This window comes from Ambystoma mexicanum, chromosome 3q (genome assembly GCF_040938575.1).
Source record: "Ambystoma mexicanum isolate Mex_15411 chromosome 3q, UKY_AmexF1_1, whole genome shotgun sequence".
In the NCBI taxonomy this organism is placed as follows: domain Eukaryota; kingdom Metazoa; phylum Chordata; class Amphibia; order Caudata; family Ambystomatidae; genus Ambystoma; species Ambystoma mexicanum.
Window position 1 is genome coordinate 954,599,286 of NC_090926.1, and position 26,624 is coordinate 954,625,909.

Consider the following 26,624-nt stretch of genomic DNA (forward strand, 5'->3'; position numbering starts at 1 on the left):
TCCAATATAAGACACTAGTCGGAGTGTCCTCTCACATCCACGAAAACGCTGCAGTCACATTTCTTTATCAATAATAAAAGTACCTGAGGCCTCCGCTTAAACTCGCAACTCAACCACATGTATCAGCACCTCAGTTCTCTTGAAAGGTCCTCCGCTTCCCATTTTCTGCTCCGTTTACCAGGGCTACCATTCTCTCTTGTCCGACATGGTAATTTGCCAGAGGCCTCCATTCTGAACACCCAGAACAAAATACGTTTTCGCTATCAGCGTCATCACGCTGAAGGACGTCCTTGGTGCCTTTCCTTGGATGCAGGCCCTCTCTGCAACACGCAGCTCCTGACAATGGCAAAGGCAGCATTCTGTGCGTTACAGCCCAACAGCACGGCTGGAATGCAGGGGGGCTTGCCTGGGCGCGCACCACCCACGTCCCACGGGGACCCTCTAAAAATACCCAAATTAATGTTCTTTTTTTTTTTCAGTACCTTCACAGCAGGGCAATCCTCCACGGGCTGCAGGTCCCAGAAGTCCCTACATCTCAGGAGCGCAACAGCGCTCAAAGCATAAATTAAAGCGCCGGCTGCTCACTTGTGGCAACTTCCTTCTGTCACTTGGTCCCTAACCTCTCACCAGGGCCCGATCATCCTCCTGCACACTGGATGGGCTACAGGACTCTCCCACAGCCTGTCTTTCTTCCAGCCACACAGCACACTTCACCAGGGCCCATCTGATACCATTGCCATCTCCCAAATTGGTACCAGCTTCCTCAACAGCAGCTCACCAATCCAGTGTTTCTCCCAGCTGGTGCTGGCATCAGGGCTCCTTCACTCCAGATCTCCAGCTCCATATTACTTATGCTCTCCCACCTTCCTGTGGGTTCTTAAATTCCTCATCACCATTTGAAGTATCTTCAGGTGGTTCACACACACAAGCAGGACACACAGGAACCACCAGAGAGCCAGGGTTACAAAAGGTACATCGTCATTATTGTTACAGATTCAGTAGAAAAGGTGAGATAAGGAGATCAGTAGTATGTTGCCTCTACCCTTGGCTCTCTCCCTGCCAGTCCCCAACCGTCAATCCTGTAACCCTCTCACTCACCCCCTTTGATACCTCACACGAAAACTCCAAGCTCCAATCACAGACACACAGCTCTCATAGCGGAGGTAAACCAACAGAGGCACTAGGTTACAACATAACAATCATCCCTTTGGCTTTTCCTGACCAGCATGGGCTCAGAGTATTTAGAAGTCCCTTTCAGTATACATTTCATGGCAACCTCATTCAAGCATAATATGTTTCTTCCACTTTAAGACACTTTGTATTAGGTCTAGCATTATAGCTTCCTTAGCTGTTTATGCTACATCATGCAACATTCTAATTCCTCGCCAGCTTTTTACACTTCCTCCTCCTCAGTGCCTGGTAAGGACACACTTCCTTCCATAGCATACTTTCAATTCTTCAGTTGGGACGTAAGCTCCAATTGTTGCTAAAGTCACGTATGAACAAAACAAAGCCGGGGCACACAGCGGTTTGATAACCTAGTCTGCATTGATTTCACTTTTAATGGGATAAATCCAAGTGTTCATCTTTACGCATTCATTAAAAACGGTGAGTGAGCTATGACCATCCCCTTAGGAGCAGGAGCCTGGCAGGTTGATGATCGTGCCTAAACACGGGGTCACACGCCAAAACATGCAGTGCACTGTTGTGGGCATTTTACATTTTTGGAATTACCAGCACGATGGATTATATGGGTAAATATGAATACGTGGATTTAGGAAATTCATTATTGGAATTACCATAAAAGAGGGCATAAGAATGCTCTGTATTCTTGTGTTAACTTTGCTTCTGGCAGTTAACTCGGACCCCAGGCCGTTACCCCCGGGTAATGCCCGTGAAACGGGTGCATAACGCCACAGTTGCAACAATAAGCGCTAGGAGAAATTGTGGGCAGAAACATCATAAAACGTGTTGTGGAACGCTCGTGCGTATGTAGTTGGTTACATGGCATTGGCTTTTAGTGCATGTTTTATTAAGTTTTCCTATTGAACTGACTGTAATTCGTATGGTGGTGTACCCATTTGTTTGTGATGTAAAATGACACCTTTCTACCCACTGTTTTAAAAATGTTCCTCGGGGGAGATCCCAAACCCAGGTATGTTTTGGGCTTCCTTGCCATGCTCCGTCTCGTGTATATATTCTGGCGAATATTTACAACGCTTAACTGAAAAGATATTTCAGGCCCTACTTATTTGGTTTAAATCTGGACCTGACAAATAATGTGAAACCTGACATGGGTAGAGGGAACATATCTCAAAGAAAATATTCTTTCAGCAAATACATTCTCTGTAGTGAACCCTTTTTTTTATAACATATTCGGTGGCTGACATTATTTAAAAAAAATGTATGCAAATGGTCAGGAGATATGAAGAGGGAGACACACATTCATGATTACTTGCTTGCTGGTGCTGTTTGTATGGCATTGTCAACTTATTTTTATCCATTTAAATCTCACTGTCACCACCAGATCCAGTCTTACCAATGCTGTTCTGAAATGTAAACTAGCAGAAATCTTTTTTTTTCTTGTTTTTTTATGCACTATATGGACCATCGTCATGGTGGTAGACGTTCTATCATGTAAGTTATTTTCTTGATGCAGTGGTATGATGGTATGGGTGTTTCCAGGTTCACCTTGAAGGTGTGGACATACACGTTTTAGAGAAGACACCCGTTTTTACTTGATATGCAGACACATGTGCGAAGTACCCTTGGTGGTTGTTGCAGGGAAGGTGGAGGAGCAGAACAGCAGTATCTGGACACACTGCTCCTTTCCAGCATTGGAGAGTTGGTGGTAAAATAAATACAATCATGAAATGAATTAAAGGAAAGAACACATTTTAAAATAGGACATACTGCACACTTACTTAAACTCACAGTAACACTTAGCAATTTAGATTTGCACATTTACTTTATTGGATTCAGTAGACATGACCTCCCATCACCTTTCAACTTACACCTTACATTTGCATACATGAAAACATGACCCATTCCATTCTGGAGATGCTTGTCCAGCACATACAGTACTTGTTATTTGTCTACTATTTTAATTTAGACATATTCGCAAAACAAATGATAATCACCAATCAGTGATACTTATCTAAGCCCTCTGGTTGTCTTTTTATTAATTTTATTCACAGTATATAATATGGGTACTTGGTGTTTCTGGTACCTGTCTGAAAATGTGGGAGTGTTATGCAAAGCTGTCAGCCTGATGGCTTTGATGAGTACAGTAGTACATGTCTACTGAACTTGTTATCATGCAATTTATTCTGTCTTTATATTGTTCAAAAACCATACTATAAAGAGTGGATGCAGAATTAAATAGTAGAAGATCATTGGTGCAGAGTATTGAACCCACAGCTCCTGCAACAGCCTAATTCCCAGACAGGCGGTGTTACCTCTTGTCTTCCATTGCATGGGCAATGACCCTTACCTGAGCACAAGTTAACCTACGTTTAGCCCCAAATGTACTCAAAATGATAGCTCTTCATTTGGGTGTATGACCTGCATTGCATGGAACTGGTGGTGGACATCTGTTCTGATGAAACAACTGTTTCATGTCAGAAAATATATACCTATGTTCAAAGGTCAATCTAAAGTACAGCCACGTGTTCATGAGTTAGTTTTGACCTTTTCAAAGATGTGTTTAAACTTACACCAGGGAGGAACATTGTGAAGTAGACCCTTCTTTTTCAAATTTCTATCAGATATGTTTTGATCAATCAGTTATAGAAGGATATTCCTTATCACATGTTTATAGGCCTTTATGAGAGGTAGGACGAGTCCCTGTAATATATAAAGAAAGCTTTACGGGCAATTAGTTGAACACGGTTGTAATGAGATGTTTTGACTTATCATCTATATGAACTTTAACTGTGAGCACTGTCAAACAATTCCTCTACCTAGATATGGGGACATCTATTGGCATGAACTAGTGCCGCAGGGGCTTGCTTGTATCAGTGGGAGATGGACCTGTGCAATGTATACCGAAAATCACATGCTCAAACAACAACGATGCATAGAATAGGTAGGCATCTGGCTGTACAATTCCGTTAATTATACTACCATCAAGTGCAGTTCTTAAATGGGAGAATGTTGTGGCCTTGTTTAATCTGGACATTCCGAAGTGCATGAACCAAGAATCACCCACATGCATAATGTTGAATTAAATTGAGAGACTAGGAAGGCAGCAGAGGATATCCTTGCATGTAGGTTAGGATATGTGGTTCTGATGTGGAAGCTTGATGCTTTTCCTGGTGTGTAAGACAATAACCTTAGCTGATCTGAGCTGGCTGACTCTGTGTTTAATGCCTTGATCAACATCTTCAAACAGGAACCAGTGCTGCATTTAATAACTAGTGAACCATACACACTAATTATCCCTAACCAGTCCTGGCCACAGTCACATTATCCTGTACACCAGCAGAGCAGTCAAACCCAGCGAAGACCTATGTAGTGTGTAAAGCGCTCAGCTTACATTAGCAGGGTGTGAGAGGTTTGGGAGAAGAAGCCAGCTGGTGACTGCAGAGAGTAACAATACAGGGGGAGATTGGAGTACAGGAAGAGGTTGAACTACAGGAAGTGGTTGAGGTTTGAAGAAAGTAATAGTGCAAGAGGTGATGGGAGTACAGTAGGAGATTGAAGTACAGTAGGAGGTTGGAGTATAGGTGGTAGTGGGAATACTGAAGGACACTGGAATACAAAAGAGGAAGGAGAATATTATGAATAGGAATATGGGAGGGGTTGAGTTACAGAAGGAGGTATGGGTAAAGGTTATGGACATAGTATAAGAATAGAATGGAAACCCTAAAGAGCAATGGAATAAAGGTGGATGTTAAAATGCAGAAGGTGGGAAGCAACACAAGGAGAATAATTCAGAAGGGAAACATCTGGAGGTAAGAGTTATACGGTGGTGGAAGGTGACACACAGGAGGAGTTGGTAGGTGAACTCCATGAAGTGGTAGCAAGAGATCATAAAGAGAGAGTGTAAGATGAATGTCAGGATTGGTAGGAGGGGCCATCAGAAGGATATAGAAGAACATCAGGAGGTGGCTGGAGGAGATCATCAGGAAATGGTGGAAGATCAACATCAGGATTTGGTAGGAAGAGAATGTTAGGAGGTGGTCGGAAAATAAAATCCACTGAGGTAGTAGGGGAGAATGGCATCAGGGGCAAGGAGAAGACTATCAGGAAATGCTAATGAGATGACAGTGGGAGGTCAAAGGATGCAAATCATGAGAGGATTACTATACCCCAGCCAGTCAAAACAGGAAGGATCAAGATAGCATGCCTTCTTAAACACGGGCAGTAGAGTAGACAACACAGTTTACAAAGATGAAGCCTGCAGTTGGAGGAGGAACAAGCATGTGATGTGGTGGTGTTGAGGAAGAACAGGACCAGATGAAGCCTAGCGAGGTGACATTGAGATTAACTCATGTTGCAAATCGTTAAACAGGAAAATAAAATCCCATCACAAGTTCTAATGTTCTCCAGGCCAGGTTACCTGGATAGAGCAGGAGTCCCCATTTATATTCTGATGATAGGAAATATGTGCATCTTCTGTACCAGCCACCATGATCAACCTGCAGAATGTACCATCAACATTTGTTTTTCAAATATTATGATTTTACAGTATAATGTAATGTGTATTACTTACTTTAAAGTTTCAATGTTCTTTGAATCAGACATATTTGCTGTTTAAATGTGGTCCGATTCTACACATTTGCTTCCCTGAGTGTTCTCTGGTTGGTTGCTGCTGTGGTGTTTACCACTTCATCTTGTTCATTGCCACCATTCTAGTGCCTAACACTGTTTGCCATCATTGGTCACAGCTACAACACAGTTTTTCATAGTCATATCCATTATGTTGCCAGAGCAACAACAATACATTTTCTCACTCCTGATGTAGACACCATTCAAGTCATCCATTCCCAGAGAAGCAAACTGAGCTGCTATTAATTGTTGTGTATTCTGCCATCTATTTAACCATGTCTAACTATCAAGGGGTCTCCTTATCTATCACACCCATTGCTTTGCATTCTGAAAGGACAGTGGTCTGTTTTTCACCATTGCATTTGCCCACCCACTAGCATCTTCCATGAACTGTGCACCAGTGTTCCTGGTAGCTTGGTTTGCTTTTCCTTTCCAATTAATTTACCTTTCATCATGTGGCTGTCATTAGCAGGCTAAAGTTATTTTTACCACCACTAGGCCTTGCTGTGAAAGCCCATGCATATTCTGATGTTTTGATGTACTCGTACATGACCCTGTGAATCACTTTCACTACTTTTATTTTAGTATGCATTGAATGTTACCACCTTGTCTTGTATTTATCTTTTATATCATTATTTTTTCCATCACCATGCTTCCCTGTTCCCCTTACTGTGTTACTGGATTACACATCCATCTCTCCTTTCTGGGAACTATGCCAATATTTTTTATTGCCCCATTACTACGTTCTTCCCTCTCTTGCATTATGGAATGCTTGTTCTCAGTGCAGCAATTATTTTCCACATGCAATTTAACAAGAACATGAGCTCAATGGAACAGATCGCAATCAAAGACCTAACATCCGACAAGGACATCATCATCAAAGAAGCAGACAAAGGGGGAAACATTGTGGTCCTCACCCGAAGAGACTATATTGAAATGGCAAACCTGCATCTCAGTACCCCAGGCTGCTAATGGATAATTAACAGAAGCTACATGAATAAAACAACACAGAACCTTAAAACTTTGGTATATAAATGGCACAGGAAACTCATTATTAATGATGATGAAACAATGTTTCTGATTATCAACCAAAAATACCAACAATATAATTCCTGCCAAAGATCCAGAAAGAATATACCAACTTGCCAGCTGTAAGACCAATTGTCAGTGGCATAGGGTGGGATACTGAGAACATGTCAAGATACATTGACAACATTCTATGACCAGATGTCTACAAATTGAACTCTTAAACAAGGGACACCATGCACGTCCAGGAGAACATCAACCAAATACAATGGACTGAACGGTACTTGATAATGACTATGGATGTGAAAGCTATATACACATGCATTGACCATGAATTAACACTACAAGCAATTGACCACACATTCAGGAACTTATCAGTTTCCTACCACCAATTTGTGGAAATGAAAAAGGTGATGATAGGATTCATACTAAGCAACAACACATTTCTGTTTAAGGAAACAAACACTGCACAAACAAATCAAGGGAATTGCCATGGGCACCTGCTTTGCACCCTCTATGGCTAATTTATTTGTAGGAGAGTTTGAATTTCACCCAACCCTATCAAATAAAATCATCAAATCCCTGAGGTACATCGACAATATTTTCACCATATAGAATGGAGGAAAAAAACAGAGTGAGAACAATTCTGTAACTACCTAAAACAGATTACATTTTGGACTACAGTTCACAGTGGAAATGAGTAACACAGAGGTAACATTCCTAGACCTATACATATACATCGAGAATGGGCTTGTACAAACAAGGACTCTTCACAAGAAAACAGAAGCCAATGGCACTTTACACACAAGGAGCTACCACCTTAAGAGCATTATTGAGAACATACTTATAGGAGAATTCACCAGAGCCAGGAGATACTGTAGTACAAACCAGACTTATGATACCGAATGCAATCTTATTGAAAACATATTCCTAATGCAAGGGTATCCAATGAATTGCATTTCCAACACTAGAAACAGGATTGATTCCAAGGATCACAAAGAATTTCTAAAACCGAAAATAAAACAAGCACAATCAGATGGTGACAAAATAAGATTGATAACCCAATGCTCAGAGAATAACAGTATAGTCAACAAGTTGTACCAGAAGAATTGGCACATACTACAATTGAACCCTGAGTTGAAAGACTGCATCTCGGAGAAACTGACAATAACATGCACTAAAGCCCCAATGTTAGGCATTAGATTGAGCCCTATCTTCATGGACACAAGCAAGCAGAAACTGCAAACCAGCCTACTAACTGGGAAAAAGCTGAAAGGATGTTTTAATTGTGGCAATTGCAGTATGTGCAAATATGCTATGAATAACATCCACAATTATACCACAATCCAAGAATTCATCAATTGCAGAACAATGTTTGTGGTATATGTGATAGTATGTGCATGAAATAAGATTTATGTAGGAAGTATGATTCAAGCGTTAAGAATCAGAATCAGAGAACATTTGGGAAACCTCACATCACCACAATGCAAGAGTGCCATGGCAGAATATTGGCAGAAAGAGCACCTTGGAGAGTAGAGCAAAAGAGACATCAATTTCTTCGGATTGAAGCATATCGGACCAGACCCAATGATGGGAGACCAGGAAAAGACACTGCGCCAACAAGAGGCCAGAACCATATTTCTCCTGAGAATAATCTCTGGAGGACTGAATTCAGATAATGAAATCCATTACTTGCTATTTATCTGTAATATCACTAATGATAACAATCACTGAATTATTTTATGTCACTTACGCATGGGAGTTTACACAAATGAGTACAACAATCACTGGTCACTCTTCCACACCCAATGTGACTGTGCACTGTATATGAATTCATACTCCACTCACATATGGTACAATATGGAGGAAAAGGTTTAGCTTGACTCAGCCAAATACCTATATCCAAAAGATAAATATAAAAAGGTGGGGTCAAATCACAACCCTGGCATACCCCTCTATAGGCAAAAACTGGTTTAGTTAAGTTACCCGTACAGTCCAATCACACCCTCATCTTAGTATTGGAATGCAAAGCCATAAGGATCTCTAAAAGATGTTGCATCAACCAGTCCTCTCAGAGATTCATTATGTGTGATATCATTAGCAACTCCAAATCTCATTTTTTTTAAGGTGACTAAACCCTCTTGTATTCCAGGCGGCCAATTTAATAACTTCATCCTCTACCCTCCCCTCCTTTCCAAAATCTGATCTTCCAACGTTACCTATCCTCTCCGCTTCAACAGGAGCTGCCGCTTGTCGAGCATTGCCTAATCTGTGATGTCTCGATCTAAAAAGATCATAATCCATAATGAAAATGTATTCTGGCTCAGATAACAGAAGCTTAAAAACAAATTTCGACTTCATGTGTGAAAGAACCAAATCATTTCTTACAGGGTCTTGGAAATCCATCAAAACATTGGAGTAGATGTTTCAAAAAGAGATTGGAAAACAAGTCCAGAACATGAGCTCTATTAAGAGTAACCTCTTGAACTGATTTTAGAATTTTCTATGGTCCAAGGATGCCCTGAACTCCATCTTGTTCCAGGGGAATGTACTGAGAGAGAGACTGACAAAAAGATTACATGTTTTCTTTGAGCAGCTATATGTTATGTTTGGAATTTAGGGCAGAATTCATTGGAATTCATTGGAGAAGATGTTGTTTAGCCATGTTCAGCCACTCTGTCAGCAAAAAGTCTGCATCCCATTCTCAGAGTCTGGTTCCTGTATATCTTCTTAGACGTCCAGAATATCAGAATAGCTCTCACAGATTACACGTTCTTCCTCACTCTTGTCTGAGCCTTGTTTTTGGGGAAAAAAGGAATTATGGTGCCCACCTCAGAGTTCGTTTTTGCCCTGGTTTTCAGTTGTAGACCGTTTTATATTTCAGGTTTTCCTCAGGACTTTATAGTGCTATCCTTCACTTGTCCATCTTTATGTTGAGAACCTCCATTAACACCCCCCTCCCCCCGTGATGAGATAGCCGAAATCTGAGCTTTCTCAGGAACTTACGCGAGCCACAGTTCCCCTTCCATTTGAGTGCTTCACCCCTTCATCATGTGAAGATGTCAATTTCCTCCATTGGCCTGTAGTTCTTTTTAGAGGACTATTATTTCTCTCTTCAACAGAGGCCTCACATAGCACAAAGAGACACCCATCTTCTATCAGAATGTGATGAGTATATAAGGCAGCACTGTGCTCCATTTCTAGCGGACAGATGATGTGTGCTGCCCCACAGGAGAGAAGTCCACTACAACATCATTATGAATATTAGATGACGACTGGTTCGATGACAGCAGGTAGCCCTTATTCCTGGCAGTGATATAACCTTCCAAGAAGCTCAGTTTAGAACTGCAAGAGCTCACCAAATTAATGTTTTCATATATTTCCCATAAGGAGGTTGAAACACATTTTGTTGCCAGGTTTGCTGGATTTGAATCTTTCGAGACAGAAGTTTGATTCAAGGTATAGTTAATATCATCTCCCCGATCAGGCGGATCAAACAACAGTTCCCTATCTTAAAGTGTGGAACCTCGATCATGAGCTGTTCAAGATACAGATAGCCCATGAGCATCATTATGCAGCACAGAGCAGAGAGCTACTAATGAGGACCTTTGACTGCAGAGTCATACCAAACAACTCGGGGGACTTTTCAAGAGAGTGAAGTCTCTCTATATCCGAATGAAGAAAGCAAAAACTCTTCCCTCCTATTTCCCAATACACGAGAGGCAGAGCATGGTTCCACTGATAAACACCCATCCTTACAAAGTTCTTGGGAAACCACAGGAGCAACAATAGAAACATCAGAAACACATTCCATTCAGGGTTGCAAATCAAACACATTAGGTGTGGAATAATTATCCATAACACAATATCAACATTGTTTACTTCAGCTCCTACGTCTTTCGATCCTTCCACCACCATCTTCAGAATATGGAATCCTTCTAGGGGCCTATAGCTTGTTGTGTGTTTAATGGCCCTCCACCCGGAAATATAAATAAAGAATCATTCGAGTCCACCACCCATGTGAATGTTACTAAAGTGGTGACAGCTTTTTGAGTGTTAGCTTTGCTGCACAAATCATAAGCAGCCATGGATAGGAAAATAAAGTAAACTTTACTCCACCAGCTAGATTTGCTAGAAACTGCTGAAACTGCAGCAACTGCACTTCGTTAACACGTTGTGGTGCTTTATGCTAGTATGGGGCTTTTAAGTCTGCTCTTCCTCTTTGTCGGCATTTCAGTATTTTGACGGTTGGAACAGGAAAAGGACTATCTGTAATCCTAATGACGACGCTGTGCATGCTACAAAAAGATTTGCACCACCAAATGTGTCACAACGAGAATTACAGTCACATAGGTGATGCCTGCTGTAATTGTACTTTGTTGGCACGTCACATCCTATAACAAACAGATATTTCTCTGGATGGCCTTGCATATCTTCTGCGTTCTGCTCTTATTTCAACAGTTTATCCTTCTACTCACCTTTACCTGACATCTCTTTTCAATTATGCTCTTCCTTTAGGTAAATTGGAACTTTGCATTGAGCATGTTATAACTTTACCTATTATTAGAAATACTTTCCTGGATCCTCCTCTTTCTTAAAACAGTTGTCCTCTTTCTATTCTTGTTTTTCTTTAAAACATTTGGAATGTGCTATTCATCCACATTATCCCCATATCTTAATTGCATTACTCTTTTTCCTCCACTTCATTAGAGTTTCCATCCTTCTTACACTCCTGATGTGGCGTTTTATATGTCAATAACGGCCTTACAACTTCCCACTATGTTGATCAATAATCACTTCTTATTCAATTGCAAGTCCTCCTGTCAAGCCCCACCCCCTAAACCAGAAGATCTATTTAGCCCCGTGTCCACGCACATTCGGTGAGCGCTCATTCGGTAGTACAGTGTTGAAATGCACTGTCTACGCTGCAAAACGCTGCAAGATGTTTTACAGACCTTGTTTGGACTCTCTCACTTTTGTTTTACTGTGTTCATTCATCATATTAAGATTGTATTTACCCATTGTCTGTAACTACACCGTGATACCTCTGGGTCTGGGCGTATAACAAATGTAAAGAAATAAAATAAATAAATAAATAAATAACTTGTATGCTGTCTTAAGGCATGCAAAATGTCACTCTTTGTTTGTCTCTCTTCCACATTCAGATGTCCTCTTATCTAGGTCTGATTGTTTTTGAAGAGCCTCAAAACCATGAAATGTTTCACTGTATTGTAGTAATTTGGGTTTTTCCATACGTTTACTACAATCAGGAGACATATTCTAGTCAGCTGTATAATATCACATGCTGATGAAATGCTGCAGGGAACACTGGGTTAAGGAGGTTAGATCGTTTCCTGCCAGCACATGTTGAAAGCAAATAAAGTATACAGTTAATGGATTAGGTCAGAAGGTCAGAACCTGTCCTGCCAAGGATGCTCAAATAAAGAAGTGTCTACATGACTAATGTCTTGTACATGTTTATTTTATGTATTTACTATAGAAACACAAATTAACTCTCTGTAGCTGACAAACATTTATTTTTGAAATGTACTTAGTGCCATATTCCCAAAACTTACAGCAAATAAAACATTTCTATTACTTTGTGAAATGTGCAGGTCGCCTTATACACAAACACGGCCTGCGTATTACCACGATGATGTGCTGCAGCACAAATTATGAGATGACCAATCCCCTTGGATACATTAGTGTTGACAGGATGCGAGGCATTCCCGGCACCCATAAGCCTCTTACTGTAGATATATGACCATGTGTTTTTTCTCCCAGGAACAAAGCTCATAGCATTGCAGTCCGACCTCTCTACATTTGATTCCTTTTAGGAATGTCAGAGTCTTCATCATGGATGCTTCACATGTGACTGGTTCTCACCCAGCCATACTGTCCTTTCTGAGGTCATTGACTGCCAGTCATGGACTCTCATTATTATTAAACAGTTAACCTCATTAGTACGTATGGAACAAAATATAGCAGGAAAGCAAACCATAAAGCATGACTGACCTTTCCTGTAGGCTTTTCAGAGTCCCGAGTCTGTAATGAATTGTCTATATTGTAATGTTATAAACATGAACAACGCACAATGTATCAACCTCTGAAGGATTAAAAGAAGACCCAGTCATGACTGACATGTCCTGACTTTGATCGTCTGACATGCAATCTCAAATTCCCCACTTCAACTTTACCAATGTGTTCAAGTTCAGAAGGATATAAATGAGTTCTTCTTACACAGATTCAAATCTGGGACCTGCAAGTTACATAAAGATCTCTAGAGTAGGTGCATTCATCTTACTGCAGAGTTTAATGTGCTGTCGTGCTTAAATAACACTCATGGATGCTGTGGACTCAATTTCCTCTTGCTAACACGCCAACCAAGCCTCACCACACTCCTCTCCTTACCCACAAACTACCCTCCTGGAAGTCATTACATTATTTTGTTTGTTTCCTTTTCTCACAAGAATCAGCCTGAACCTGAAAGAGCTTTTCCATTACTTCCCTGAAGATGTATGGCTCTTATAGGAGATTCAGGCAGATAAGTGATGGGAGAATAATCCGCTGGTACCTGCAAACCTACCCAAATCCTACTAGGAGATTCACAGTGGCCTGTGGATCAATTAGAAGAAAGTTTACCCAGGATTGCTCTTGGCACGACCACAACTCCCTAACATGTCCCTAAGATCCCATATGCCTGAGTATGTTACTACATTTTAAGTCAATGGGCCTAATTACAAGTTTGCTGGTCCGGTAACTACGGTACCAGTAAGCTTGCGGTACTGTAGTTACCAGACCGGCAAACTACAAGTTGTGCTCACAGGTGCCTTTCTGACCGCCAGGTCTGACCTGGCTGACAGAGCAGCACCCGTGAGCACAGCATGGTGGATGCACCGGCACCATTCTATAGGGCTCAAATGGGAATGGGGAACATTTTTTTCTGGCGCCCGCGAATGGGCAAATACCAGGTCCAGCGTGCCGGAATGCCCTGGTATTTGCCCAGTCGCGGGTGGCAGAAACAAAATCACAAGTTTGGCGGCAACCTGGCAGTTTTACCGGCAAGGCTACCTCCAAACTTGTAATGAGGCCCAGTATGTCTAACACATAAAAAGCTATGTGAATCTGCCCTGTGTATGCATACATATGGCAAAAGTCCATCAAAATTGCATTGCCCCTTTCTTGCCCATTTCTAACATACTCTAGAAAACACCCCACTAACGCAGATCAGATATGTATGTATCTTTAATTGATGCTTATACCTATGCCTATACTGCTCTTCATTAATTTATCCTTTTATGAATCATTCATAATTTTAAATTGGATTATTTATGACGTGTAAATAAGGTGCACGTACTAAGTCACACTTGCACGTGGAACAAGAGCTCTGTGAATTGTCCAAACTTTGTTTTGTAACATTCGCACTCTATAACTGAACATAATAACAGATGGTATGTACAGTCCCTCGAAGCGACCAACATATACCACTAGGAGCTACACAAATGGTACAATATTATCACAATGTTAAAATCACTTCCAGTAGAAATGTTTCAATTTTCTTGAATCCAAAAAATGAACATACATTGACACTTGAATAAAAACTCTACCGCATCACATACTAACACAGAAAAAAAGACTACAACATTATAAGTCTCGTATTAGGGGTTAATTTTTTGAATGTTCCAATAATAAAAAACACACGTTTTAGACTTAATTTACACCCAAAATAACCTAAAGCATTTTAACCAGTGTTTGCTTTTCCAGTTTCTTTAATTTTGGTTAATTGCTTGGTCAACTTTCAAAAATATATATTCTGCCTTAAAAAAACACCACAATATGACGGATCACCTTCATTTTCGCTTCAGAATTGGCATGCATGGCCCAGATTGTGTATTCTTTCCATGGCGCCAGGGCATGGTCCAGTACTTCATTCATTTCCTTTCACTTGGGTTCCCTGGATTTAAAGAGACACTGCCACTTTTTTTTGGTGAATGGTTTGGACATCTTTCAGATTGGCTGTCTTCCGAAAGTGTCACTTCTTAAATCTTTTTTTTTCTTCTTGTTCCCTCTCTTTTCTTCGGGTTGCTTGGTAGCAAACTGATGCCGGCCTCACCGTATTCATCACACAAACCACCCTTTTGAAAAACTCACTGTGGCTGGCTTCAAGTTCTCATTGGCACTCTCTCCCCCACTGGCAGGCCTGCTGGCAGGCAAAGTTTCATTTCCACGAATATGTATGTAAGCTAATGCGATATCCTGGTGGGTTGAGCTCCAACCTCAGAGATCTCGGTGTACCCTGCAGGACCTAGGTTTGAATATTGGCAGTCCAACGGAGACTCTCGTCCTTTTGATAATGCTAAAATGAGTACCACTGATTTCTACGATAATAATAGCTATTATGTGCGTGCAGAAATGCATGTCTATTTCTTGTGAGCACTATATACATGATTCATATTATTCAGTGCATTTTTCTTTTCAGTGCTTTTTTGCAATTAAATGATAGAATGTGTTATTCTAAATTCTCATTTCAATGGGGCTTTCAATGATTGAAGGCACAATGACATCCGTCCCTGGCACACACTTCAGGGGACCGAGCCAGACAATAGGTTGGCGTAGCTTTGAAATACAGATCAAAATTGAAAATCTAGTATTTAAGAAAATTAGAGTCACCAAAAAATAAATACAGGTATGGGATGGATACAAGAGCAGTGGAGCATGAAAGGTTGTTCTTCAAATCACTGGGGACCCGATACAAAAACAAAGCGCTAATGTGATGGAAAGTATTTGAGCAAACCAAAAGGTTGTCCCACTCGACCTAACTTGCGCGTTAGAGTGATTCACAAAGAAATGTTGGTGCAGAATGCATTTGCGCTGCAGGCAAATTGACTTGCCTAGAACCCACACCATAGATAGGAAAACCTAGCACCCTGGAGTCACTGAACAAAAAGCTTCCACTGTGGGGCACTCTCGTACATCACTCCAGAAAGAGGAAGTGCAGGTTGAGTCCGTGACTCAACACCAATGCCAGCATGAATGGCAAGGAAATAATTCTGCAAGCAGCAATCCAAACACCAGATTGCTGTGAAATCCCAAATGGCATTCATGGAACTGGACCCAGCTGCTGGCCTATCATTAGCCTATCTTCATTTTAGGCCTGGCATGTGTACTCACCAACCCTTCTTCTGATCCAGCCATGCAGCCAACCAAAGAAGCAGTCATGTACCTTCCCACAGTACACCCACAACCTACCACCTGTCAACCATGATCCAAACAGTGGTCTGTCATGTACTTCCAAACATCTGACACCTAGGTGTACCAGTTTACCTCATATCAAGATGGCAAGACTCCCATGTATGCCAATAGGCACCCTGCACAAACAGGCCGTAGGAAAGACATATTCACAGATTATAGAGCACTACAACGGCCACCAGTGGGCAGGTAAATTGACACAAATCCCCATGAAAGTATTGTATCGTATTCAGTTATTTATATAGCACTCTTTCCCCACTTGTGTGGCCTCAGTGCCCTTTTTTCCATTGGGGTTGGAACGCCCTCGGTGACCGTAGTCAATGTGGTGAAAAATCTAAGGATTTTAGCCTAGGAGATGCATGTGTGCATGTTGCCGGTCTAGGACTTAGGTGGCTGGCAAAGCTCAACTAAGCAGCCCAAAAAGAGGCCAGGCACGTGGGTGTGCGCTGTTGAAAGTTTGCGATAGATTGCTATTTTTGAGAGAGTCGATGTGTGGCCAGCTATACGAGTTCCTTTCGGATGGCAGTCGCTGTATGCTAGTGGCAGGGGTTTTGTGGTATATCAGGTGTTTCCGTCTAGATGGCTATATTTGTCCGGATGAGCATAGCCATAGCAGAATTCGACAGTGCATGGATGATTGGCCATGCCTGCGGACTGTGAGATATAAGTACTGTAAGCTTCCAAAGTGGTCAGCTGGGGTGATCTTTGTCCAGTGCAGCTGAGGAAACAGGCCTAGATTTGAGAGTCCTATGCCATTAGGGAAGCCTACGTTTTGAATACATTTTGTTTTACAGTACAAAGGCAGTTATTAGTGGTTAGGATTAGCTTAAGGGATACTGTATATAGGGTTTCACATTCAAATTTGGGTAAAGAGGCTACACCTAGATTTGAGAGTCCTGTATAGTGGGAGAGAGGCCTAGGTTTCACAATGCAGTAGGTTTCACCATGTAATAAACAAAGAAGGAGGCTACACCTAGATTTGAGAAAACGTGTATGGTGGGAGAGAGGTCTAGGTTTTACAATGCAGTAGGTTTCACCATATAATACAGTAGGTTTCCATAATATAACAGACATAGATGGTTTGTTATACTTAGATTTGAGAGTACATTTGTAGTAGAAGGTTGCTAATATTGAGAAATCCATGAGCGAGCGATGCAGGTTAACATTCACAGTGATTCCTTAGGGATGGACGTGTGCTACCCTGGGCTACTTATCTCAATGTTTGTGGTCTCTCTTATGGACTGATCTGGTGGGCGGGGAGGGTAGGAGTGTTGCTGTGGGTGGGATGATAGTTTTTCAGGTGTGCCACACGAAAGCTGATGGCTTACCTGGAGTACTTGTCAGGTGTGAGTTGTGTTGTGCAAGTGGTGGTGGTGTGTCAGGTGGAATCGCTGTGAGAGCTGCTGGCCCCTGTGTTGTGATTGATGCAGGGGAGTTTTTCTTAGTGGTGCTGTCTGGGGTGCAATGGATCAGGTGAGTATTGGGAAAAGCCAGGTTTTAAGGGCCTTCCTGAATTTCAGGTGGTTTTCAATTTGTCAATGTGTAGCAGTAGGGAATTCCAGATGATTGGTGCTTGGACAGAGAAGGAGGAAACACCAAGCCTTGTGGAGCTGTGGGGTGGGATCATTAGGCAAAATGTTGTGCGGAATCTGAGTTTCCTGGAAGGTTGGTAGGGGACAATTTTGTTTGAGAGGAATTATGGGCCGGCGTTGTGGATTGTGCAGTGGGTGATACTCATGGCTTAAAAGGTGGTGCGTCGAGCAATTGAGAGCCAATGGAGAAATCTCAGGGTAGGGCTGATGTGTTCTCTGGCTGGCAGGTTAATGAGCAGGCATGCTGCCGAGTTTTGGATTCTTTGAAGTTTCCTTAGTTGGGATGCTGGGGTGCCTAGGTCGAGGCAGTTTGCATAGTCTAGGCGGGACAGGATGAAGGAATTGATAGCCGAGAAACAGTGGGGATGGGCGGGTAGGGGAAAATTCAGCTGAGAATCCGTAGACGGTAGAAGCAGGTTTAGAAGCAGGTTTTGGATACTCTGGTGGTGTGTTGGGTGAGCGATAAGTCTGAATCCAGCATGCATCCAAGGTTTTATACCACATTAGAGGGTTTCACTATTTTTCCGAGTGGTTTGGGCCATGGGATTGGTTGGGGGAGGAGCACTGTTTTCCAGCAGACTAGGAGTTTGGTTTTCCCAGGGTTGAGGATGAGGTGGTTGGTTGTCATCCAGTGGCCAATATCAGAGAGGCACAATGACAGGTCCAGAATGCCAGAGCCTTCGGAATTTGTGATTTTGAGGATGATTTATTTTATTTTTTATTTTATTACATTTGTTACACGCCCAGACCCTTGGGTATCACAGTGAGGTTACAGACAGCTTATAAAGTTTCTTATACAGTGTTACAGTCAAACGGAAAAATAGCATTTAGCCGGATGGCTTGTTAAACGAGAAATCATATTGTGCCTTTTTTCTTATATATATTGGCATAAGCCCAGTCACTCTGCGAAGAAAACCGCATTTCAAAAGTTCCAATTTTGGATCGACTTCGCCGCCATTTTAGCATTATCCGCCATTTTGATTTCTGTTCATATGTAATTCAGTGTTCTAAAATGGTGGGCTGTGTTTCCAACTTGTAACCAAGCCTTTCTGACCTTTATACTAAGTTAATGGTTACACTGTCCGCGGGCCGAATGTTTAGACTGGGTAAAGAGACCTTGTCCCATATATGACTTGTGTACTTAGGATTGTCTGCACCAATAAGCCTCATCCACGAACATACATCGAAGACAATATAAAGCAAATCTCGAGCGTGGACACTGGCTGAACTGCATTGTGAAGGGATATGTGCTAAGGCTTACTGCTAAATCTGGGAATACACTTTGACATTGTAACTTGTTTGATTGTAAACCAAATGTAATCCGTGTGCATATTGTTGTATAAGCCGTAAGTGAACTCGGCACAAACTGTAGACCACAGATTATTAATTTGCAGAGGGGCTGGACATTATTACTGAAAATGTATAAATGTACAAATGTCCAGATGTCCAGTACCTCTCACTCCTCACACTGAAGGGCTGGCACTCACTGTGATGTACTGAGGGCCAGATAGCTATCTGAATTTGTTTCTTTGTAACTGCGCAGTATTAAAGATCTGTGAATCTTTATAAACACATGTTTGGTGTATTTCCTTTTGTGGTACTCAGCCTCGATATTTTCTCTTGCTTTTACAGATGGCGCCCAAATAGGGACCCTCAAGATTGATGCCATCTCGTTGAAGGTTGATGCGGCTATCGGACCAGGATTGGATGGTGAAAAAGGGGGCTCCTTTCTTGGATGAGAAGCGATACCTCAACAGTACTGCACGACCTGATCCCTGGACGGTGAGCCCGCGTTCCGAGACAGCATCTTGACAAGGGTCCATATATCGAGGCGGGCAGTTTTGCCAAAATTACCAACCACACAGGACCTTTGCAGTTCTTTGTAATCGGATCGGACCTCCTTTGTCCTTTGATCAGATGAGTCGTGACCCGATTCTTAAGTATCCTACTAATTTGTTTTGGCGTATTGTACTTGCAAGCACAATTAATGACCAGGTAACACCAGGAATCTGATATGCCTGAAAATTTGTATGTGTTACTCTCCGGCAGCGCTGCTCTCGCCAGTCTCCCTCGGCATTTACACCGGCTCACACAGTCCGGGGAAAGACATCGGTGTGGCAGCGGTTTCCATGGAGACTGTATGGACGCCGGCATCGGTATTGGCCGTGTCAGCTGACACGCTCATTACGCACAACACGTAGACCGATGCTCGGCCGTGTCAGCTGACATGATCAGTACGCACAACGCGTACACTGATGCTCCGTCCCTTGCCTTCTTAACACGGCTCCTCTCGGGGCTCAGTGCTGCTAATTGTAGACTACACGTATCCTTACGTGTTTAGCCCCCAAGCTAATTTCCTTCTTCAAACCTTCCAACGTATTTTCCCTGATTTTAGACTTTGCGTTCCACTCAGACTGATTACGGATTGCCCTGTTGATTTTGGTTCTACTTGCTGTTACGACTCAGAACGTTTCCTGGATTGTTGGTGGCTTCCTGTCAGAAGTCGTTTTCCTATGCTCTGTAGCTTTTTGGTTCCTTCCACAAGGGCTGTATCGGAGCGATCATTCCCTGGCAATAATTGCCTTCAGTAAGTGTGCTTTCATTTCAAACTGTGCTCATTGCTTCCTGTGATTGTTGTTCTTGGATAAACACTGCCTATCCTCGCTGTGAAGAAATCTACACTTTACCTTGGACATTGTGCTGGATTTATACTCTTATCTTACAAGTGCAGTTCAGGACGCTTTCCAGTTACTTGCACCAACCCGTACCTAATGCGTCCCTCGTGCCGTGCGGGTGTATCCTTTCTCACTAACTTCCATGTTTATTATTTTCTCCTGGCATTGTGTCCTTTCCAACAGGATTTCCCTCTTGCTCCTCATCCATCTCCTTCCAGGTTAGTTGTGCATTCTCTAGGGTTCAAGGGGAGTCCTTAAGTCAGTTAAGCTAGTTCCTTATTGTCTTTTGCATTGTCCTTCTAGGCTCTGTACCTACTCTGCTACTCCAACCAACTAGTTATTCAGGTATTCATGAATTGTTGATTGTCCTACAATTGCTATTCTTATCTATACCGCGTATAACCCTTTCTGTGGTTTCTTTTCAGCTGTTGGTCTAGCGGTGTGTGTGTCTACCCCGCTCTTTTATTTTATTGATACCTCTGTCTGTCTTATCAACACAGCAGAGGGATACATCATAGAAAAGAGCCCCTCTCTTGAGGAAGCCTGATTCACTGAAATCAGGGTAGCTGAGGTCGAGACTGGTTGCTCCGAGAATTCCACCACTTCTGTCTACGAGGTCCGGTTCCAATCTTCCGATCCTTGGTGTGGTGAGTAACAGTATGCCTTCTTCAGTGCATTATTCCACAAGGACAGACAATCTTTGGAATTTAGCTGACCGACACCACAGGAGGGGTCTCTGGCGTGTACTATATACTGTAAGCACGGCATTGGTCATATAGTGTTTAATGATATTTGTCACAGACAAACTAGACATGCTTCTGAACTTCGGTGGCCTACCAATGGTAGTTTTGAAATTCCTCGTATAGAATATTTAGAGTCTATATCAGTAAAGAAAAAGGCTAGACCTGCAGCATTTGATGTATTACAGAATTGGAAGAAAGAAGCTATGCAGCAACTGAAAAGTAGAGAGATACATGTGCGCTGTCACATGTCCAATGCTGAAAAAGCATTGTTATACGATCAAAATAAACAGTCTGAGTAGGTTAGGAGTATGGATAGGGCTTTTTCACTTGGTATTCAGAAAATCTATCCGTGTAAAGACTTTCATGTATCTGATGAGTTGATTGACAAACATCTAAATGAACGAAGGCCTGGTGCCACTGCGCCACCTCTGTATGTACCTATTCGTGTTGTTTTGCCTCTTCCTGTTGTCATTCCTCCTCCCGTAGTAGTTCCTGCTCCTCCTATCGTTCCTCCTAATGTCCCTCTTCCTCCGGCTGTTGTTCCTACTCTTATCGTTGCTCCTCCACCTGTTCCACCACATTTGCCTACTGTTACAGGTTTGGTAGATTTGTCATCTGCACCAGTGATATCACCTTTGTTACCGATTGCACAAGATTTGTCTATTCTTTCTCTTCCAAGTGGTTCTGTCCCACTTGTAGTTGACAAGGTAGCGGAATCAAAGATTGTAACTTGTAATACTGGGTCTAAAGAGAGAAAGCGCAATTTGACTGCATGGGTTTGACAATGCATGGAGAAGGGTGAACAAGCTGATGTTTTTTCCACACTCTCTAATCTAGAAAGTTTTCCTGAGAACCTTTTTTTTATTGAAGGGTTGGGAATTCATTTATGTATAATGTGGAACAGACTAGATGATACTGCAGAGAAAATATATGAGCATGTCGAGAGGATTTTTGAGTATAGAAGGGAGTTGGAAAGGTTACAGAATGAAGAAATTGATGGTGGTAGTTTGAATACTATTTTTGTACAGGAACAGTAACTTCCTTGTTGTAAGTCCATAAATGAGGAAACACGTATTTGCAGGAAGGATGCGATTAGATGGATTTCAGACATGTCGATATCTCCCGTAGAAGTATATGACACGTATAGTCAGTATTCCCCAGAAATGCAGAGGAAAGTGATAAAGGTTATGGTAGAATACCTGCAGGATGAATGCATAAAAAGAAAGATTTGTTGTCCCGCAGAATTATTGAATATCTATAAGAGAGCTTTTTCGTCTGACACTCCTTCAGCTGCTTTAGTGTTTGATATAGCTCTGTTGCTCAGTAAGCGTTCAGAGTTTCTTATCTCTCATTTGCCTATGAAAGAGGTTCCGCCGACATTTGTCCCAAAAGTCGAGGTTCCAGCTGATGCCGGAACAGGTGCAACTGCCTATGACATTCCTGCACATTACGTGTCACAGTTTGTTCACGCCCGTTCTCAAGACAAGAAGTGAACACCATTAAACCATCCATTCCGGATATTAGGACGAATCCGACAGGGTTCTATAAAGAGATAGAATCTGTCTTGCAGTCATCATTATTTACCTTGAGCGATATAGATTTGTTATTTCCTGTGCTCCTACCTGTTGATTTGTGGAAAAGGATTAGGACTGTGGACGATGTACAAGGGTTAGGGGACACATGGGTTAATATAGTTCGACAAGATAGAGAAAGGCCAGCTGGTGACAGACCACCACAGGTAATACTGACTTTGCCTTATAGAATAGTCATGAAACTAAAAGCTATAATTCCTGAAAGAAGGATTATTTGGGACAAACTTACTGCTTGTGTCCAAGGGAAGTCTGAGGGTAATACCGAATTCTTTAATCAGTTTGAACAAGTGATTTCAGATTTCAGTGGACAGGATTAGAGCACAGAGGTGGGGAAAAGACTATTTGTAGATAAATTTGTGCGTGGATTGTTGCCTGACATCCAATCGCAAATTATGTCTTCTGAGAGTGCTTGGCAAGCTAGGTCTCAATCTGAAGTGTTGCATATGGCTCAGTACTATGAGAACCGAGTCAATAATGAAAAAGAGAGAATTGAAAGAGAAAGGAAGACCTGAAAACTAAAGTTCTATTGCAACAAATTGTTAGAGGCCCGAGAGGGGCTACTTCACAATTTAGGGGACAATATGCTCCACAGGGAAATGTGCCGTTGGGTCCTGTACATGTGAACCAATATGCTTATTGCAGACAAGAGGGTCATTGGCAAGCACAATGCCCGTTCCTCCAGCAGAGGTCGAAGAACATATTTGGTAACATGGTTAGACAATCCAGAGGCCGCCCTGGGGGAGGGGGTCCTGGTAGAAGTCAGTTTTCTCAAAATTTGCAACCTTTTTCACAGGATAATCAGGCACTGAGTGTGGATAATAGAAACATTTTTGATCATCCTTCTGCTGCATATCTCTCTGAAGACCTTCCTTTTGATGACTTTTTGTTTCGCTACGATTGCCCGAAGCCGGGTTTGGAACCAACGCCTATTCCCATTAATCAGAAAGGTCCCTACGTTGAAATGATAGTGGGAAATAGGAAACATCTATTCTTGATAGATACGGGAGCACAGAAGTGTACCATCGACCATTCACGGGTTCCAAAACTTCCACTGTCAGGGCAAACCAATGTGTCTGTAGGGTTTTCTGGTACGCCAGTAGTCTGTCTGGTTTCTTCCCTGGGTTCCGATTACATTGGGTCCATTCACAGACCACTGTCCATTCCTTTTGACTACGAACTGTGGAGAGAATTTGTTGGGGTTGAATCTATAGAAGGAATTAAATGCAGTAATTCATTGTTCTTCAGATGGAGTGCGTTTGAGGATTTCACCACAGCAACTTTCTGTCTCTCAGTTCTTGACTAGACCTTTGCCGCCGGAATTTCGTGATGTTCTGGAGTGTTTGTGGGCAATTGATGGCAATGATGTCGGTGTTCTACAAATTGAGCCTGTTAAGATCATTTGAAACATGGAGTAAAGTTGCCACGTATTCCCCAGTATAAGATTTTGGTTGATGGTGAGCAAGCTTTTAAATGCATAGTCTCTGATTTTGTACATTGTGGGGTAATTGAGGAAATTGCAGGTAATTTGATAATGCAGTTCCTTTTCGTTTCATCATTGATTTACGCACCATCAATAAGATTGTTGCTCCACAATTTACTATTGTGCCTGATGTGACGACAATACTAACCATGATTCTGGCTCTGCCACTCACTTTAGTGTTGTAGACCTTAAGAATGCTTTCTTTAGCATTCCTATACACAAGGATAGCAGAAACCTGTTCGCGTTCACCTTAGGGGGACCCTTGTTTACATTCACCCATGCGCCACTAGGTTACACGGAAAGTCCTATAGTAAGGCTTTGAAAGAACAGCTTTATACACTCGAGTTGCCTACCACTTGTAAATTACTTCAGTTCGTAGACAATCTACTTTTAGCTGCTGACTCAGAAAGTGCCTGTAAGGAGGGCACTGTGTTGTTGCTTATTCACCTAGCAAAACATGGACACAAAGTTTCACTCAAAAAGTTTCAGTATTGTCGACAGGAGGTCACCTATTTAGGCTATCTCCTGTCAATGGAGGGAAGAAGGTTGATGCCTGAACAGATAAAAATCATTTCTAGCATGTCTGTCCGAAATACACAGAAGGAAGTCAGAGCCTTGATAGGAATGGCTTCTTACTGTATGCAGTGGATCCCAAACTTCTCGTTAACCATTAAACCAATGTTGGATTTGACAAAGAAGGGCATTTCTTTGCCATTGCTGTGGAACTTGGACCACCAGCAAGCGTTTGATCTGCTCAAGACTGCACTGTGTTCAGCACCAGTTTTGGGCACACCAAATTATGAAACGGTCTTCATGTTGTATGTGCATGAACGTGATGGATGTGCTTTGGCTGTATTAACGCAGGAAAATGGAAGGAAGAATAGGCCATGTGGCTACTTTTCTTCCGCCCTTGATCCTGTTGCATGCGCTTTGCCAGGATGTTTGAGAGCTGTCGTAGGTGCTGCTGCGTCTGTAAAACAGAGCGAGGGTATGGTCCTAGGCCATGCTTTAACCCTGATGGTACCTCAAATCTGTAGATGTTCTATTAAACTGAACACAAACACAACACCTCACCACTGCACAATTAACGAGATACAAATTGATCTTGTTCGCACCGCACATTAAAATTCAGAGGTGTTGCGTCCTGAATCCAGCTGAACTTTTACCTTTCCCGCAAGATACTGCTTGCAGTGACGAAGCGTCACATGAATGCCTCTACACCACAGAGCAAGAGACTAAGGGCAGAATCGACATGAAAGATACTCCTTTGAATAATCCGCAAGGGGAGCTGTTTTGTGATGGCTCCTGTTTCAAACTTCCAGATGGTACATCCATGGCTGCTTATGCAATCACCACATTGAGCACGATTGTGGAAACCAAAAGAATCACGCATAACTCTGCACAGGCTGCAGAGATTATAGAATTGACTTGCGCTTGTGAACTTTCCGAAGGGCTTAGAGTAAATATATATACTGACAGTCAGTATGCTTTTGGGGTAGTTCATAACTTCGGTAGACTTTGGGTAGAACGAGGTTTCTTGACCTCACATGGCACTAAGATCTAATATGGCTCCTTGATAGTATGGTTACTCTCCGCACTTGCACTCCCTACTCAGTTAGAAATCTTGAAATGCGCAGCGCATCAGAAAATCATAGATGATGTGGGAAAAGGGAACGCTTTCGCTGACCAGATAGCCAAACAAACTGCCACTGATCTCTATTCAGAAATGTATACTTCAAGGGAAGCCACAAATGTTTGTACTATGGATGAGGATATCAGGCTGATGCCACTTTAGAATAATCTAAACAATGGGCTTAGGGTTTGGCAAGATTGGATGATGACGAGTGTTGGGTGGACAAGTTAGAAGGAAAATGGTTGTTGCCAGATGTAAATTACAATGATGGTTTCAATGGCTCACGGGCCCACCCACATTTGTGCGAGGAAGGTTTCCAAAATGTTACAAAATGTCTGGGCGAATGATAAAATCTCCAAAATAGCTGAAGGGCATTTCGACACCAAGGGGTAGTTTTGGTGCACCTTCGGTCCCCTTTGAGGCCATACATTTCGATTTCATTGAAATGGAGTGTTGCAATAATTACAAGTATGTCTTGGTTGTTATCTGCGCCTTTAGTAAATGGGTTGAAGCCTTTCCTGTTAAAGATGCTACAGCAATGACAATGGCGAAAACCATGCTTAAGGAATATTTTCCTAGGTTTGGTTTGCCAAGGGTCATCTGGTCGGACAATGGTCCACATTTTATCGCTGCTGTATTTCTGTAGATATGCGCGGGATTACAGATCGATAAACAGTTCTATTCGGCTAGACATGCTCAAAGTGCTGGTTTGGTAAAGAGACACAACAGAATCATAAAAAACAAACTCGCTAAGAAGTGTGCTGGCGCCAAACTGAAATGGCTGGAAGCCTTACCGATCGTGTTATTATCAATGAGACCAACCCCACAGACTAGGACTGGGCTCTCCCATTTTGAGGTGGTT